The sequence below is a fragment of the Centropristis striata genome, chromosome 22, assembly GCF_030273125.1.
Source record: "Centropristis striata isolate RG_2023a ecotype Rhode Island chromosome 22, C.striata_1.0, whole genome shotgun sequence".
Taxonomy (NCBI): Eukaryota; Metazoa; Chordata; class Actinopteri; order Perciformes; family Serranidae; genus Centropristis; species Centropristis striata.
Window position 1 is genome coordinate 27,567,303 of NC_081538.1, and position 20,169 is coordinate 27,587,471.

General features: G+C 34.7%; 1 protein-coding gene across 1 annotated transcript in view; it reads right to left on the minus strand.

Moving 5' to 3' along the window:
- Positions 1-20,169, minus strand: part of plxnb2a.1 (plexin b2a, tandem duplicate 1) — a 279,990-nt gene that overhangs the window by 152,542 nt on the left and 107,279 nt on the right. The window contains exon 3 of the mRNA XM_059325664.1: positions 6,303-6,355. The gene's annotated coding sequence lies outside the window, so the exon portion shown is untranslated. The remainder of the gene's footprint in view (positions 1-6,302; positions 6,356-20,169) is intronic.

Consider the following 20,169-nt stretch of genomic DNA (forward strand, 5'->3'; position numbering starts at 1 on the left):
TGATTTAAGTTAATAAATTATTGATATTTAGTGCAATAATGCAAGCTAGCACAACAAAGGAAGCCAGGTGTATGCTAAAAAACTAGTTGGTGAGTTGTTGTTACTTATATCTTTACTTTGGGATTCAAATCAAGGGGCAATAGTTCTGCTAACTCTTATTTCTTTGTTGTGAAATGCGGAAAGCCAACTTTCCGAGTTGCACTTGAAGTGACAAAAATCAGAATTCAGAGTTGAGCAAACTCAAATGCAAAACTTAAAATATTTAGTTTAATTGTCCAACTTAAAACTTTATCAAAGTTTGTTGCCTTGAAATTTTGGGTTCACCCAACTTTTCTTTTTTTGCAGTGTAGATGTGAGCAGCAAAGGCAAAGCAGCTATCAGAGACAAGCTAGCACTGACTAGCATCGAGCTAATCGGAGTACAACTCTGCTTAAAACCGGATCATACTAAACAAATATCTGCTTGCATGGCCCTGTGTATGCAAAGTGTCCTCTGTTTTGATGTGAAGGAAATGGCCTCCCTATCTTCCTCAGACCGATTGACACGCAGCAGAGCTGTGTAGAGTAAGAAGTTCGGAGTTAATATTTAAAAATGTACACTTACAAGTTTGATTTAGTGACACTTTCTTTTTATATTCTGTTTCTTTCTTTCTACCATTAAATCCGGGAAAGTGGATACGTCGTTTTGTAGTATTTGTAGTTTTTTATTTATTTTATTTTTTATTACCTATTTTCGGTCTCTTGGCCAATGAAATGCATCAGAATACATGTGACTGTCGCAATGCAACATGGGACTTTTCCAGAACTTTGAAATCGTCACCAAAATGACCAAAAAAAGACACAAAATGACTAAAACAGGACACAAAAGACGGTTTTGACAACAACTATTTATGGACCGAGAGTTAATTATAATGGATTAACTCTATCCAGAGTATAATTAACTCTGTAGTGTATGTCTAGTTTAACACCAAGAATTCAACTCTTCTCAATTTGCTGTGTAGTCAAGGTCTGTCGAGTGTTGTCTCATTGAGACCTGAAAGTTTTAAAGCCTCAAGTCAAGTCAAATAAAGTCTTCATGGAGTCAAGTCAGGTCCCAATCGAGTGCAAAGTCCTTATTTTGGTAACTTACTCGCGTCCAAGTCTCAAATTCCTCCAGCCCTGTTGGTTTATATTTAGGTTGTTGGGTTCAGTTTTAGGTTTAGATTTCAGATTTCTAGTCAGGACTTGTAATTAGGGCTGAGGTTGAGGGATGAATGTGGACAAAGAAATTGAAATTATACGACAGCGGTTTGCATTATTTGTTCAGCAGGAGAGAGGAGCAACAGCAGCCAGGAGGAAGGAGAAGAAACCTACGAGTCGCTTCGCCTCAATAAGAGAGAGAGTGGTGAATGATGTGACCCTGAGAAAAACACACACACACACACACACACACACACACACACACACAGATCCTGGTGTTTGCTTTCATAAGATGTGAGAGTGACACGGTACAAGGTCCCATAGAAGCTGAGAAAATGAAGCCGTTTATGGGAACATGAACTATTAAAACACTCGCTGGATAACACGGCAGAAGGGAATGAGATGTGGAGAACACGGAGGCAAGAGGGAAACAGTGATGGATGGAAGACACACACACACACACACACACACACACACTGGAGAGACGCTGTAATGGGAGTTGGCCGACAGAAGCATAAAGCACCGTTCAAATCAATCGGTCACACTAAAAGGTTTCATCAGAGTCCAGTATGAAGCTTCAGCAACATATCTGGACTCCTGGTTTCACTAATTGGCATGCTAACATGTCAACTTTAACCCTCTGGAGTCCATGAAACTGCTTCACCATGTCCTGACACAAAACGAAGCAAAGTTGACATGTTATCCTCATTTTACCTCTTATAATATAATATAAGAGGTAAAATGACCCGACATGTACAACGTGTGTTCAGATTTACATTTACATTTAAAAATTCTTTAATGAGCATGATTGTGTTTTGTATGATGGCGTTTTAGGGCCAAGTATGAAAACACACACACACACACACACACACACACACACACACACATATATATATATATGGATCCGGGGGAGGGGGGGTAATATTTCGAGAAAAATGTATGAGATTAAAGTCGCAAATCTATGAGAAAAAAGTGTCAGGTTTAGACATTAAAAGTGGTAAATTTGCGAGAAAAAACTTGCGAATTAATGAAATTAAAAGTGGTAAATATGTGAGAAAAAACTCGCAAATTTATGAAATTAAAAGTGGCAAATTTGCGAGAAAAAAGTTGCAGATTTAGGAGAAAAAAGGTTTAAAAAAAAATTATTTTTTCTGATTTTAGTTTTTTTTTTGTTTCCTTTGGGTTAAAAATGTTAGTCAAGTGAAAAAAAATAACTATCAGGTCATAGAGATGAGGTTCTGCTGAAAAACATGATACCATGAAAGTATTACAAAAATCGACAGCCAGGGACTCCAAAGGGTTAATATCAACTGTTTCTGACATATTCAATGTGTTTCACCCCCTAAAAAAAGCTCCACTGATTTTCTGCAGGATGGAAAAAATAAACAATGTTACTATTTACTTAAAAAAAGACACAAAATGACCAAAAAAAGGACACTAAATTACTAAAAAAAGACACAAAATGACAGAAAAAACCCCCTAAATTACTTAAAAAAAGACACAAAATAACAAAAAAAGACACAAAATGACAGAAAAAAACAAAAAAAACGGGCGTAAACATGTCACATTTAATATCAACTGTATGCTGTAAAGCTGGTTTGATTCTCTGCAGGAAGGAAAAAATAAACAATGTTGACCCGAGAAAGAAAAAGCCTTAAATAGCCAAAATAAGCCTGCAGCCTCTCTGCAGGCAGAAACACACAGCGAGGTATTACAACCATTAACGTGGCAGGCAATCAGTCTGTACATACTCTGTGTGTGTGTGTGTGTGTGTGGGGACCCAAATGGAGTCGAATGTGTCTTTCAGCGTTATAGCGGTTTAATGTCTCAGCACATCAAGAGGACATGATAATGTAAAGAAAGGCTGTTAGTGAACTGATGCAGGAGCAAATGACTTCTTCTTCTCCAGGACAGGACGGAGCTTCAGCTGCCTTTTAAACCTTTAAACACAAAAATCACCCAAAAGGGGAAAAGAAGCAACAACTTGAGTGCAAAATGAGCGTATAAAGTCTGTATATAACAGCTACCCGGGGCTGCAAACACAACCCCCTCCTGCTCAAAAAGCAAAGATGTTCTAACATCTTTTAAGCCTCAAGTACAAAAACAGCAGCAACAAAATGTACTTAAAGTAATGAAAGTAAAAGTACTCGTCATGCAGAATGACCACACTTAGATTGATTTATATCTATAAACAGTCATGGAAAAAATGATGAGACCCTATTTTTCTTCATTTTCTTGTTCATTTTAATGCCTGGTGCAACTAAAGGTACATTTGTTTGGACAAATATAATGATAACAACAAAAATATCTCATAAGAGTTGAATTTAAGAGCTGATATCTAGACATTTAACATGGTTTTCTTGATATGGTTTTCTTGATAATAATCAAAAAAACCCATGGAAAATACCTAGATTATCAGTTCTTGATTTTATAATGTGCAACATCAATACCTTTAATACTTCAATCGGGTATATATATATATATATATGTATATATATATATATATATATATATATATATATATATATATATATATTTCCACTGTGCTATATATATGTTTTTTTTCTCTTTATAATAGTGCAATTTCAACTGTTGAGCCTGTCTTTATTGTACATACTGTTCAAAATGTTCAAATCAAAATAATTCATGCAACTAGTTCACTCATTTTTTTTTAAGTTTAGGCAACTGAAGATTTTTTTACGTGCAATGTTGCTAATTTTTGCTTGGAAAACTTAATTTTAGTTGCAAAAACTTGACAGAATTTGTTGAGAAAACATAGTATTTCATGGTAGGAAAACCTCTTATTAAATGAAAGGACAAATGCATTAGTACACACAGATTTTTTTTTATGTTGAAGAGTAGTAAAAACTCAAAATAATTCATGCAACTAGTTCACTCATTTTTTTAAAGTTGAGACAACTGAAGATTTTTTACAGTGTGCACTTTTTGCTGCTGTAAGACTGAAAATGTCCCCAATGTGAGTCTAATAAAAGATCATCTTATTTCTTCAATTGTAGTGTAAATCCAAACTTTTCCAAAGACTTCTGCAGCAATAATGCACAAAGCATCCAGAATATTTTGGGTGGTGCAAGCATGAATGAACATGCAGTCTTTAGTTTGATTATTCCCCTCAGTGTATACATCATAAATAAAAGCTTCAACATGTAACAATGGGGACTTCACCCAGTCTAATAATGCAGCTCTAGTGGTATTGACATGTTTTATTTGCTAGCAGTGATGCATTGTGGCGCTGCACACAGAGAAACATCAAAGCTGGAGCAGAACTGGGACCGCACCCAGTCTGATGCTGGGTGTGTCCCAGTTCAGGACACAATGAAGACATGTTTGTCCTGTGTGGATTTCTCTCTTCTCCATGTGGAAACAAAAGAGGAACACTGGATGAGAGGTTAGAGGGAAAAAAGTCTCTGCACAAAGACTTCTCTTGGTGTTTGTGCATCTGATTTAATGAGTTTAAATAAAGTTAAAAAGCTGCAAGCCAGATGATTTAATTCATTAGATCAGGGGTCTCAAACTCTAATTACCTGGGGGCCGCTGGAGGCAGTGTCAAAATGACCAAAAAAAGACACAAAATTACTAAAAAAGACACAAAATGACCAAAAAAAGACACAAAATTACTAAAAAAAAGACAAAAAATGACCAAAAAAAGACACAAAATGACCAAAAAAGAGACACAAAATGACAGAAAACAACCTAAATTACTTAAAAAAGACACAAAATGACAAAAAAAGACACAAAATGACCAAAAAAAGGACATAAAATGACAAAAAAGACACAAATTGACCAAAAAAGACACAAAATGACCAAGAAAGACACAAAATGACAGAAAAAAACATAAATTACTTTTAAAAAAGACACAAAATGACCAAAAAAGACACAATATGACAGAAAAAAACATAAATTACTTAAATATATATTTATATAAAAATACTGTTTTATTTACAGGGTGTCCTTGATTTTCTACATTAATTGTAAATGGCATAAAAAAAGAAAAATACTTTCATTACAAATATTAACCATAAATTGGAAGTTAAAATCTGTAAATTAATATGATGGGACAATATAGATTTTTTTTTTTTTTTTTTTACAATATTATCTCCAATTACGTAATGGTCTAGAATGTTAAATTAGAGTGAATCCTATGTAAAAAGAAATACAAAAAATACAGATAATATTGCTGAATGTAACATTAAGCTCAACTTTTTTACAGTCAAACTTTAAATTGAATGTAAAAGAAATTAAAAATCATAAAAAATCTCTAAAGTCACACTCCCCCCATATAAGTAAAAACAAACAAACATGATTTGTTATTATTTATCTCATCTCATTCTTATCTATATTATCTATATCTATATCATCTTACTATTTTTACTTGTTATTCTACAGATATTTATATCTAAATACAGATATGTTCTGTATATTATCTGTATTTTTAAAGACACAACCTAGATAACTGACAGTAAGTGTTTGAAAGCTTTTGCTGCCAGACTTTTTGCCATTTTATTAAAAAACTTTTTGAGAACTGCACTTGTTTTTCTGTTTCTTGGCCTCGAAACCTCGATGTTCCCACTTTAATCATCCTACAACAGTATTAAAAGAACATCATGCTGGCTGTGTTTGTTTTTTAAAGCTCAACTCACTGACAGCAGCCTCAACAACACAAAGGAGCTCCCATATAACATGAGAGGTGTGTGTGTGTGTGTGTGTGTGTGTGTGTCAGTAATTGGCTGATATGTGAGTAGAGTGTTTGTGTGAGGGGCAGCAGGGTCTCTGCAAGAATTCATTTCTTAAAAAACGGCCCGAAGCCTCCAATTAACCCTTTAACCCCCCCTCCCCCTCCCCCCCCGCCCCACCACACACACACATATGTACAAAAACCACACAAGCTGCCGAACCCGCCAAAATAAACAGCCAACGGCATCCATGGGAACCCGCAGAGCTTTCTAATGACAGCGGAGGAGAGGAGAGGGGGATGACATGGATACTGTGTGAACGGTGGGAGAGAAAGTGGTTGGACAAGAACGACAGAAAAAGGAGAAGGAAAACTTTCAGTTCTGGTGATGGAAATGTGTTTTTAACCGCCAGATTTCAAAATAAGAGTCTGACCTGTTTACTGTTGGGGCCTGTTGATCTCTGATGACGACAACCACCTCGATCTCCTGAAAGAGACACAAAAAATAACCAAAGTTAAAGAAGTCAGTTACGAAATCATAAAATAAATACAAACATTGGAATAAAATGGATTTTATTTTTTAAAACACTTTTCCAAGTGCCCACAAGTGTCATGAATATTAGAAAATAACAGTTTTTTCTACATATTGTACAGATTAAAGTATTGTCATGTTTCCAGCCTCTCCTGTCCTCTCCTCTCTGCTCTGTGTAAACAGATTCTCAGTGAATATTCAGAAATATCACAATTTGAAGCTTCGTTTTTCTCACTTTTTGAAATGGAAACTTTTGTAACCTATGATCTGTTCAAGGGCTGTTGGAAAGTAAAAGTTTCTTTCTACAGTAAACGTAGAAACGTTTGGGATAATTTAATGTTTCAACAGGATTAAAGTGATTCTGACACAAATATCAACATGTTAAGCTTCGTTTTGGTCACGTTTTCTAACAGAAACTTTCATAACCTGTGATAGGTTCAAGGACTTTCAGAATGTCCAAAGTCAGACGAAAATGCCTGTTTTCACAGTTTCTTTCTGCGATAAACAGTGTATTTTTGGTAAAATTTAATGTTTTTAACAGGATCTGGTTCGTGCAAACACTTTATTTTAAATGACAAATGGAGAATAAAGAGATTCTGACACAAATATCAACATTTTAAGCTTTGATTTGGTTATTTTTCTTGAAAGAAGTGTTTGTCATGTACATGATCTATTCAATAACTGCTGGAAAATCTGCTAAATAAAAACCTGCCTGACGTTTGTGGGTTTCAGAGGGTTTATAAAGTTTATACAGTAACTATCTGCAGAAATATACTTAAAATACTATGAGAGAAGAAAGTACTAATGATGCAGAATGTATTAATATTTCAGGGTAACATATATATCAGTGGATAAGATAGTGGATAATTTAAAATAATAACTAATTTATGCACTGCTGGGAAGCTTCATCTGTAATAATACATCACATTTTATTTATTTATTAATTGTCTGAATCTACAAAATGTAGTGAAGTAGAAGCATAAAGTTGCATAATAAGATAAGATATTCCATTAGTAGTCCCACTAGTGTAACAGCAGCAAAAAGTGTACAGCAAAAATAGAAAGAAGCACCAATAAAATAACAATAAACAGAAACAAGTCCCTGGAAACTAATCACATTTAAGTCTTTAGGACATTTAAGCCTTGCTTCAGGTAAACGGGTGATTTGTAACCAGGAATGTTTGGTCATTGGATACGTTAAACGTGGTGAAACTCAGTGAATGGAGGATCGGCCTGAGGGATCTGAGACTCACGTTACAGCTACATGTTGGTTAGAAGCAGAGAAACTCTCTGTATTGTTGCTATTTTAAACTTTAACACTAGAGTCCATCTGCTGCTGTCATCTTCACTGTTACCACAGTCACAGTTTAATGAGCTGCTGTTAATACAGAGTTACAGCAGTTATACTGTCACCAGCTCATAATAAAGCTGAAGAAGACTCGTCTGTCTGTGTTCTGACAGTGTGTGTGTGGGTGTGTGTGTGTGTGTGTGTGTGTGTGTGTGTGTGTGTGTGTGTGTGTGTGTGGTGTTAACAGGGTGGAGCTCCAAATCACAACACAACCAAACAGAGTCTGACTGTGAAAACAACCACCGTGATTGTTTAAGTGACAATAAAAAAATGGTTTAAAAAATAAATGTGTGTGTGTGTTCTCATGTTATCTTTATGAGGACCAGCATGAGTTTTAAACATAGACTGTAAACCATGACGGGAGGACAACTTCTTTAAAAGTGCTTTTAGTGAAAGGTAGTAGAGAAAAAAAATCATATAGATAAAGTAAATATTAAAAAAATATTGTATTATTTACAGGGTTTTCTTGATTTTCTACAATAAGTGTAAATGGCATAAAAAAGAAAAATACTTTTATTACAAATATTAACCATGAATTGGAAGTTAAAATCTGTAAATGAATATCATGGGACAATATAGATTTTTTTTCTTTTACAATATTATCCAATTACGTAATGGTCTAGAATGTTAAATTACAGTGAATTCTGTGTGAAAAATAAATAAATAAAAAATATACATATAAAAACAAGCTAACTCTGTTTGTTTTTTTAACAGTAAAACTTTAAATTAAATGTAAAAATAAAATTTAAAAAATCATAAAAAATCAATAAAAAGTCACACTTATCTCCATATAAGTAAAAAAACAAAACAAAACATATTATTTGTCATTATTTATCTTATCTCATATTCTTATCTATATTATCTATATTTATAGTATCTTATTATACTTCTTCAGCTTTGTCAGCAATTTCTCAATGTAGTAAAGAGATTTTAATAATAATTAAGTTTAAATCACCGATTAAAGTTGGTTTGTTGCAGTTCTTTCAGAATAAAGTCAAGCAAAAAGTTACACAAATGTGTGCAATTATTATAAGATTAACAAGATCAACTTTTAATTACCCTGAGGGAAACTATTGTGCAGCAGTTGCTATGCAAAGAGAGAAAGAGTGCAAATATAAGACTGTTAATGAACCAAATATGAAGTAGAAGGACAACTGAATGTTGCAGAGCTCTGCCAAGGCCACAAACAATCTCAACATGTTCATCAAAGTGAAAAATAATTGGTGCAGACGCCCCGTGATCAGGAGCCGCTCCAGCATGTTGTGAGATCTTTTTTGGCCCATAAAACACCTTTAAACCAGGTTTCATTCAAATCAGGCCAGAAGTTTTTCTGTAATCCTGCTGACAAACACACAAAATAACTAAAAACTCTCATTGGTGGAGAACACAAGGCCAGAAATGTAATCAGGTCCATGAAGTACAGGGTCCACAAAGTCTCTTTACTACTTAAAAAATGTATCACAAGAGCAAATGTACAGACAAATATGTGGAAGTTATTACAAAATGAAGAATAGTATTGAAGTTTTTTTGTATAACCGTTCAGTAAAGTCAGTAAGTGAAATATGTTTAAACTCGGATTTCTCCTCAAATTATATATATATATATATATATATATATATATATATATATACACACATTTCTATTTTCCCTTTATTTATGTCCCCAAAAGTTATTTTATTTTATTTTATTTTATTTTATTTTATTATCTCATTTTATTTGTCCCTGTGAGGCCACTTTTGTGCATCACTTTGTTTGACAATTTATTGAATTAATATTCCAATAAATGTGCCAAAAATAAATAAATAAATAAAATATAAAAAAAAAAAAAAAAAAAATAAAAAAAAAAAAATAAATGAATAAAATAAATAATCAATAAAATGTAAAAATTTATATTTCTGCTTTTATGTTACATTTTGCCAGTTGTAATTTTCTCTTTTGTTTTTTTTTTATTTATTATTAATTATTATTATAAAAAACTTGCATCTTAAATTTCCAGATTCTCATGGGGGCTAATAATGCTGCTGATGCTCTGATTTTTCATCTAACACCACCGTGTTCGGACAAAATCTCACTTTTTTAAGTGTTAATTAACGATGTTGGAGGTGATACAGGGAATAATGGTGCTAACTCTCCATGGAAGAAGTTTATAAAAGCATCATGCAACATCCAGACAAAGCTGCAGAAACAGAGTCTGAACACCAGATAATTCTGCCATTAACACATTGATTTTGCAACCAAGGTGAAATTTCAAACATCATGCATGTGAAGAGGAATAAAACGCTGGAATTGTCTCCTTGGTGGTAAAATAAATAAATGTTTGGACTCTATTTCTCCGTCTTTGTGATCCAGTTTAAACCCAGAACCTGCTGCAGATCCAACCCTGATTGCACCGTTAATTAAACACAATTAATTAAGAAAAAACTGGCAGAAATCTTGTATTATCTATCAGAGAGTGAAGCACATTTCCGCCTGGAATAATGACAAAAAGCTGGAGCGGAGCCGCAGTTAAAACAGCCCTTCATCAGCGCATGAATTCAACTAAAGGCATATTAATTTGTGATAACACGAGTAGAGCGCCACAGTTTTTTTTCACTTCTCTTCTCTCGCTACGATAACATTAATGCTTATAGGCTCTGAAATAAAGAGACTTTTTAACTGAGGAGATAAAGGAGGAATCAATTTGGAGAGTAATCTTCATAATGAGACAACCAAACAGACAAAAAGCTTCAGACGCTGCGAGTGTAATGAGCAGAGAGCTGAATCAGCCTGCAGAGATACAGTCTGCAGGTGTCTGCAGCTAAAACACTGCAGGGACAAAGTTTTCAAAGCCTAAAATACTAATATCAGACTGAGAAAATACTCCACTACAAGTAAAAGTCCTGCATTTATACTTCAGTAAAAGTATGCATGAGTAAAATGTACTAAAAGTGTTAAAAGTTGAAGTTTTGACTCTGCAGTAAAAAGTTCCCCATCAGTGTTTTACTCATATATTTTTGAAATTTTTGTATTAATATTATTGCTGCATTGTGCAACATTGTGTTTTAATGTTGCAATGTTGGTTCATTAAATTGGATGCATCATATTCTATAAGATCTTTATGTTTGTAAGTCATGTGACAAAAAATCAGGGCAGAATCTTTGGGCCATTTACACAGAGCAGAGAGGAGAGGACAAGACAGATTGTAAAAATATAAATATTTAAATGTGTATTGTATTTTTTTTCTCTCCAATAATGGTGACACCTGGAAAAATGTTGAATGTATAGATTTATTTTTTTCAAATTATTGTAATTATTATTTATTTTCTTGTAGATTTGTAGTTGTATAAAAAATCTTATAATATTGTATGAAAAATAAAAAGTTGTATAAAAAACAATATAAAAATATATGTAATAATCAATATATAAAATAAAATATATAATAAATACATAATAATAATAACAACAACAACAACAATAATGCATATAAAAATAATACATTTTTAAAAAAATGCTTGAAACTGCTCAGGGTTCAGAGTTTTAATGTAAAAGCAGGATTTTCCTGTTGCAGCTGGTTGAACTATTCACTAGTATGTTGCATTTAAGGTTCATTTTACTCCTTAATATTGTCAGGTAGTTTAATCTGCAGCAATAAACTTCCCTGTTGGGGCTAAATGTAAAATAACTCACATGTTGATGAACAGAAAGTTTTTCAGGAACCTTTAATGACTCCTGAACAAAGCAAGCCTCAGAGACATGAGAACATAAGGCAATAATCAGAGATTCTTACGAACAATTACCCCTGAGACAAGAACGGCAGTAAAAGTTTTACCTCGAGTGCAAACATAACTTTATTTATTGTTATTTTTTATATATTTTTGTCTATTTTTCTGTTCCCTCTTCAGTCAGTCAGTCAGTGAGGTTTATGTCTCTCACATGTTGAATGTTTTTTTGTTTGTCTGTTGTCTCGGTGTTGTGTTATTGGGAATGAACATAGTTTATTCTTGTCATCTGCTGAGATAAAAGACAATTTAATAAACATTGTTTTGCTGTGATAAAGAGTAAAACAGCGGGTGAATTTATCTGTTAAATAATTTTTCTAAAAATTGGAATAAAAAGGTATTCATGTCCACAAGTGACATGAAAACTGGGGAAAAAAAGGTCTGTGTAAACAGCCTCTCCTGTCCTTTTTAAGCCAAGAGCAGAATTTAATGTTTTTAACAGGATCTGGTTAGTGCAAACGCTTTATTTTAAATGACACATGTAGAATAAAGAGATTATGACACAAATATCAACACTTTAAGCTTTGTTTTGGTCACTTTTATCTCACAGAAACATTCAAAACCTATGATCCATTCAAGGACTTTCAGAAAGTTCAAATTCTGGCGCTAATGCTTGTTTTTATGCTCTGTTTCTACGATAAACAGTGTATTTTTGGTAATCTTTTAAAGAAAACATACATATCAACCCCGGCTCAGAGGGTTAAATAATAAATAAATAAAAACATAATAAACTTGGCCAACCAAGATACTTATCGAGCTCTAAAAACTGTAATCTGTAAAGCTGTCAGACAAATGTAATGCAGTAAAAAGTACGATGTTTGTCTCTGAGATCCAGTGGAGTCGCAGAAAAAAGTAGAATAAAATGGAAATGCTCATAAAAAATTGGAATAAAAAGGTATTCATGCCCACAAGTGACATGAATACTGGGAAAAAGTATATAATAATAAGTATTGTCATGTTTCCAGCCTCTCCTGTCCTCTCCTCTCTGCTCTGTGTAAACAGCTTCTCCTGTCCTTCTTAAGCCAGGAGCAGAATTTAATGTTTTTAACAGGATCTGGTTAGTGCAAACACTTTATTTTAAATGACACATGCAGAATAAAGAGATTCTGACACAAATATCAACACTTTAAGCTTCGTTTTGGTCACTTTTTTTCTCACAGAAACTTTCAGAACCTACGATGCATTCAAGGACAAGTAATCTGTAAAGCTGTCAGACAAATCTAATGCAGTAAAAAAGTAGGATATTTGTCTCGGAGTTCCAGTGGAGTTGCAGAATAAAGTAGAATAAAATGTAAATGCTGATAAAAAGTACATTTGTAGTTGAGTAAAGGCACTTTGTTACTTTTTCCGTCAGTGAACTTCACACAGTTGGACTCAGACTCTGCTCTGCTCTCCTGCAGGAACACAAATGAATGTCGCCTTTCACTTCGCATTGAGACAAGCAGCAAAGCAGCTAGTGAGGCGAGACTGTGAGTGTGTGTGTGTGTGTGTGTGTGTGTGTGTGTGTGTGGTGAAGTTTGTCTGGCAGCACTTCTGACAGTGTTGAGGCCCTCGGTGCTCTCCAGCAGAATGGCCCAGTCTGTCTCCACTCTATCTCAAAGAACCATATGCTGGTGGATAGCAGAGCCCGACTCGTTCGCGTGTGTTCATTTGTTTTGCGCGAGTGTGTGTCCATATGTTCTCGCATCTAACATCCAACATCTAAACATCCAGATGGCGGAGCATCAGTCGACACAATGTTTCCTTCCATCATCAGGAAGTAGCCTGGAAACCGCCTGGAAGACAATAAATATTCATGGTGTGGGCTTCGGGGAGCGACCACACCGCTCGCCTGACAATTACACCGCAGTTATCTTATGATGATAGGTGGAACAAAGACAGGCTTTTTATTTTTAAAAGATGACGACGGAGAGTAAAAATAACCCAAAGGGATGGATTCAACGAGAGAGGAAGCGACAGACACGCTTTCCTAGAAAAAACAGATCAGTCTGAAGCTTTTATCACGTAGATTTATTTACCAGATCCTCATACAACCCTGTTAGAAGTTAAAGTCCTTCAATGAAAATGCTGTAGAAGTAAAAGTATGAAAGTATAATCAGAAAATGTACTTTAGGTATTTAAAGTAGAAAAATGTTTCTTGAGGCTGTGTATTAACTCTGAAGCCAACAACCTACGTGCAGGTTTGAAAGGCATGTTTTTTATTTTAAAAAATCACCAAAATTACATCATTTATCACAGCCAGAAGCTGTAAAACAGAAATAATTTTAGTATTTTCACATTTTCTGACGCTCTTTGAACGACTTGTGTGTGACAAACGCTTCCATCAGGAAAAATAACCAAATATTAGCAAAAAATAACCAAATGTTAGCATGAAAAAAAAAACAGTGATATTTCATATTAGAAGCTTTTTATTTTTAAAAGATGACGACGGAGAGTAAAAATAACCCAAAGGGATGGATTCAGCGAGAGAGGAAAGGACAGATATGCTTTCCTAGAAAAAACAGATCAATCTGAAGCTTTTATCACGTAGATTTATTTACCAGATCCTTAAACCACTCTGTTAGAAGTTAAAGTCCTTCAATATAAATGCTGCAGAAGTAAAAGTATGCATGTAATATGTAATAAGTATAATCAGAAAGTAAAAAAAGTTCCCCGTGACTGTGCATTAACTCTCTCTACCCCACAACCTACGTGCAGGTTTAAAAGGCATGTTTTCTCGTTTTAAAAATAACCAAAATTACATCATTTATCACAGCAAGAAGCTGTAAAACAGAAATTATTTTTGTATTTTCACGTTTTCTGACGGTCTTTAAACTACTCATGTGTGACAAACGCTTCTATCAGAAAAAATCGGGGAAAAACTTTAATATTCCATCACTTTATTCAGTTCGTCGCATTTAAAATATACATATTTAATTTTTTACTTATATTTACAAAAAATAAACAGCTTGCGATAACTAGATTCTGTAAAAAACATAAAATTCTGCACTCATCAGCGACACTGTGAAGCTATAAATGACTCAGCTGAGACGAACGGTCACGTGACAAAAATTCAGCAAAATCTGGACTTACACAGAGCCGAGGGGAGAGGACGAGATAAGATAGGTACAATGTGAATAGCTCAATATGTATCACATGTGGACATCACATATCACATCTGTTGTAGCTTGTTGAGCTGCTGGAGGAATACCATCTAAAAAACAAAACAGTCCAAACCTCAACTTTATTACAATTTCAGATAAGGAAATGTTTCATTGGGAGTTTCTTTCTAATCAAGTTAAAGAAAGAAATAATCTGCCTGCTGTTTCACTCTGAGGACAAACAGAGAAACGTTAAATATCTGCAACATTTCCATGAGCTTTTATTACATTTGCAGCAGAGGGTTATTGTGTATTCTCTCTCTGGCTCTGACCTCTCCTCCTGCTTCAGCTCCACAATATCACCCGGCAGCCGCTCGCCTGCTGGGAATCACTAAAAGGCAAGAATAGGCAGAAGGCCAGGGCTGCATTTAATTATCATTATTACTAAGATTTGAAGAATAAACTTAAGAATAAGTGTGTCTGCAGTGTCAATTACACACATCATCACTTTATAGTAGTAGAAGTTAGGGTTGTTAAAAGTATCGATACTCAAAAAAGTATCGATACTAAAACGTATCCGGATATGATACTCATTTTCAAAAGTATCGATACCCCCCCATGCCCATATTAGGTTAACTGACACAGTGTCAGTATACATAAGCATAGAGTTAATAAGTTTATATAAATGTTGGTGACTGAAAAGTGTTATTTTCTCTATTGAAGTCCCAGAATGAAGCAGAGAAAAGTCGACTTATCAAGTTTGCCTAATATTGTGCACAGCATACAACCTTTAATATTGTTCTAATTGTTATTGTTTATTGTATTTATTTATTTTTCGCACTACCTCAGACCTGAAGCTTGTTAGCATAGTTGCAGTTTCTTTTTGCACAACTGTTTTTTATTATAAATATTTAACCTGTGGTTCTGTTCATTTTAACATGTTGCATTTTTCTTGTTAATAAAAACAATTCTGTTAAATTTTGGGGTCTTTGTTTTTATCCTGGTGGTATCAAAAATGGTATCGAGTATTGAATATTTTCCTGAGTATCGGTACCGGGTTGAAAATTTTAGTATGGTGACAACCCTAGTAGAGGTAGAATAAAGCCTGTTTTTTTTTTTCTCATTTTCATTAAAAAAACGAGGCAGACGGAGGACAGACACGCTCAGCAGGTCCAGATTGAAGGCAGGGACGCCCTCTGCTCTCTGTCTGACCTCTACGCCAGCAACAAAACAACACACACACACACACTGTCTCTGTCTGTCTCACACACACACACATACACACACACACACACACACACACACACACACACATCATGAGTCATGTGCCAGGAGAGACGGGGAACAACAGCAGTCACGTCTGCAGACAAAAGCTTAACTTTGAGTGTTTAAATACAGACGGAGTGGCAGAAACAACGATAGTAAACAATAAATAAAACGACAAATATTGAGTGTGCAAGGTAGAAGAGGTTTGGATAGAATTATTTGAGGTTCAGAACTGTAATATTGTTTTAACCCTTTGATGCACAACATATTGACACCCCTTCTAATGCACAACATGGGTCAAAAATGACTGCTGACGATAACAGATCATTATTTCAATTTTGCCTCTCATACTTTATGAAGAAAAAAGTTACACAGCACATCACACAAAATTACATAGCTAACTTCTTGGCTAAGTAGCCACTTAGCTAAATACTTAGCCAAGAAGTTAGCTAAGTAGTTAGCGTAGCAAGCTAATTAGCTAAATACTTAGCCAAGAAGTTAGCTAAGTAGTTAGCTTAGCAAGCCACTTAGCCAAGAAGTTAGCTAAGTAGTTAGCTTAGCAAGCCACTTAGCCAAGAAGTTAGCTAAGTAGTTAGCTTAGCAAGCTAGCATGCACTGTCATGAACTTAGACTAATTTATTTATACTTTAGGATTTTTTTGTTTGTTTTGCCAGATTGGGGGATAACATATTAATGTTGTTAGTTAAATGTCTGTTTAAATCAATGTGGAAAAATATGTTTTAATAAAAAGAAAGAAAAACCATTGAATGAGAAGATGTGTCCAAACCTTCACCGGTTCTCTATATATTTCTGATGCTATAGGCTATAGGGATTCTATTAGTCTGAATCATCAGATGTGGATCCAGATTTTGTTCCTTTTTACAACTTTTTGGAAGATGCAAAACAGGTGCAGCCAGAGATTTCCTGTCCAGATCTGCAGCTACAAAAACAGCTGCTTAGTCGATAAAATGTCATAAAACAGAGATAAGTGGCTATCACATTTTCCATCAAGCTTCTTATTTTGCCTTAAAAAGCAGTCCAAAAGCCACAAACATTCAACTTGAAGTGATATAAAACAGAGTTAAGATGTTCTCGTGACTGTGAGTCATCTGAGGAGATATATGAGGTCACACGTTCTGCTTAAAGCATGAAATCTCTCTTTCAAACATTTAAAATCTGATTTTTACACAGAAAATCAACAGAAACAGAACTTGCACGCAACTCTGCTCCACACACACACACACACACACTGATTTCACACACATGTTTGTTTTTACACAGTTAACAACGACCTGCGGTGGTGAATGCATGGCTGAGGCTCGGGGCTGCAGGTGTGGGACTCGTGACGGTTTATGTTCAGGTCAGCAGACAGTTTGGCGTGTTACAGTGTGAGAGAGTTCAGGTGTAAAGAGTCCTGCTAATTGTGGCTGCTGGCTCGTTGTCAGGGTTTACTGGGACACTTGAAGAGCAGAAAATAAAAAAACAGATTCTGTGAAGTGGAAGGCTCCGTCGCCGTGCCAACAAGCTGGAAAATGACCCAATTACTGCAGCACAATTAATGGAAATGTAAGCAAAATCACAATAAAGACTATTTCAGGGAATATCCAAATCGCAGGAGGTGCAATATTTGTTCTGAAAAATAATAAAATAATAATACATTTTTACTCACAATTTTGAACCTTATTCTCGTCATTTTCAACTTTACTTTTGGAATTTTCGTCTTTATTCCACATTTTTTACTGTATTTGAAATTTTTGAATTCAATCTCAGAATTTTTTACTTTAATGTTATAGTTTTCAACTTAATTCTCGTAAAAAATAAATAAAAATAAACAAATTCTGTGAAGTGGAAGGGTCCGTCGCCGTGCCAACAAGCTGGAAAATGACCCAATTACTGCAGCACAATTAATAGAAATGTAAGCAAAATCACAATGAAGACTGTATCAGGAAATATCCAAATCGCAGGAGGTGCAATATTTGTTCTGAAAAATAATAAAATAATAATAATACATAATAATACATTTTGACTTTATTCTCAACATTTTCAACTTTATTTCCACAATTATTGACTATTCTCCAATTTTCAACCTTATTCTCCTCATTTTCAACTTTACTTTTGGAGTTTTCGTCTTCATTCCACATTTATTATTACTGTATTTGAAATGTTTTAATTCAATCCCATAATTTTTTACTTTAATTTTACAATTTTTAAACTTAATTCTCGTCATTTTTGACTTAATTCTCAACATTTTCAACTTTGACATTTTTAACTTTATTATCAACATTTTTTACTTTATTCTCGTAATTTTTAGACTTTATTTTCTTAATTTAACTGTATTCTCTTAAGTTCCTACTTTATTCAACATTTTCTACTTTCTTCTTGTCATTTCGACTTTATTTATATATAAGTTTGCAATAATATAAAAGACAGAAAATCAGCCCATCCACTGGAGACGCTGCAACCAGAGAAAATTCGGCATTTTGGCTTTAAAATAACTTAAAGGATGAATCAAACATCAAAATAGTTGACGATTAACTATGTATGTTTGAATTATTGTTACAGTTCAATGCTCAACTATCCAATAATATAATCAGTCCTTTCAATCATGTTTTTATCGTTGCATTTTGAAGAAAAATACATTTAATGGTGTGATATTTTTGCCCCTGGTCTCACCAGAGAGATGAGTGTGAGAGGGCGGGACGAAGAAAATGAAAACACGCTGCAGGTGAAATATGGTAAAGAGGCAGAAAGTGAGAGGAGGAAGAGAAAAGGTAATCAGGGGACAGAGAGAGAGAAAGAAAGAAAGAAAGAAAGAAATATTAAAAATACACGTTTGTGTGTTTAAGTGGTGTGAAAGAGATAAACGAGCTTTTCTGTCAAAACACATAATGAATGTTAAAACTATGCAAATGCTTCAAAACTATCTGCATAAGTCCTTTTTAAAAAGGGTTTATAGTGTGTGTGTGTGTGTGTGTAAGTGTGTGTGTATGTGTGTGTGTTACTGTGTGTCAGTGTGTGTGTGTAAATATGTTATTGTGTGTGTGTGTTACTGTATGTGTGTGTGTATAAGTGTGTGTGTATTACTGTGTTACTGTATGTCTGTGTGTGTTACCGTGTGTGTGTTTGTGTGTGTGTGTAAGTGTGTGTGTGTGTGTGTTATTGTGTGTGTTACTGTGTGTGTGTGTGTGTGTGTGTGTGTGTGTTATTGTGTGTGTGTGTAGGCTTATTTGTGTAGGATTTTAAGCAATTAGGACAGGAAACAGAGGCGCTGTTGCTTTGGCTTCCCTGTGGAATTAAGTTATGCACAGTCAACACACACACACACACACACACACACACACACACACACACACACACACACACACACACAAAGAGCAAATTCCCACACTGACCGACAACACGGTCTCAGCTGTGAAACACACATACTCACATACACACACACACACACACACACACACACACACACAAATACACACACTTAAAAACACACCCTCAACTTCCTCTTGACCCATTTCCCAAACACAACACACCACCTCTCTGTTTCATCCCTCCATCTCTCTCTCTCTCTCTCTAAGCAAACCAGACCACTTCTGCTTTGTGTCACCACATCACACACACACACACACACACACACACATACACACACACGCACACACACACACACACACACACACACACACACACACACACACACACACACACACACACACACACACACACACACACACACACACACACACACACACACACACACACACACACACGGTTAATCTTGGTGTTTATGGGGCCAGGGGCATGCTGGGTAAACTCTCTCCCTGCTGTGTCTTTATGTCGTTCTCTGGTTCAGGGATCAGAGACTAATGAGTCCACTTATATTTAAATTAGATTAATTGTTCAGTTAAAAATATATATTGGGACTTTATGTTTGCAGATGCTAATCATCGTTCCTCATGCATGAATACGTTTCTGTAGAAGCGAGGCTGTGATTTCCACTGGGGGCTGCATACCTGCAGACACTACGAATAAATAGCTTACAAAAAATGATGAAATCTGTATTTTTATTATGACAGTGTAGTTCTAATAAACCCTTAAATATTGAGGTTATTGATCATTTCATGACATTGTTGAAAATCAGGTTGTAGCTGCAGGAACTGTTGGATAAAAAACAATGTTCCACTGATGACTGATCAACTTTATAGTACTCAAAAAGTTCATTTTCAACGTTATTCTAGTAATATTCTATTTTATTCATTTTATTCTACTATATTCCTGGCATTTCCACTTTATTCTCATAAATTTCGACTATATTCTCACAAAT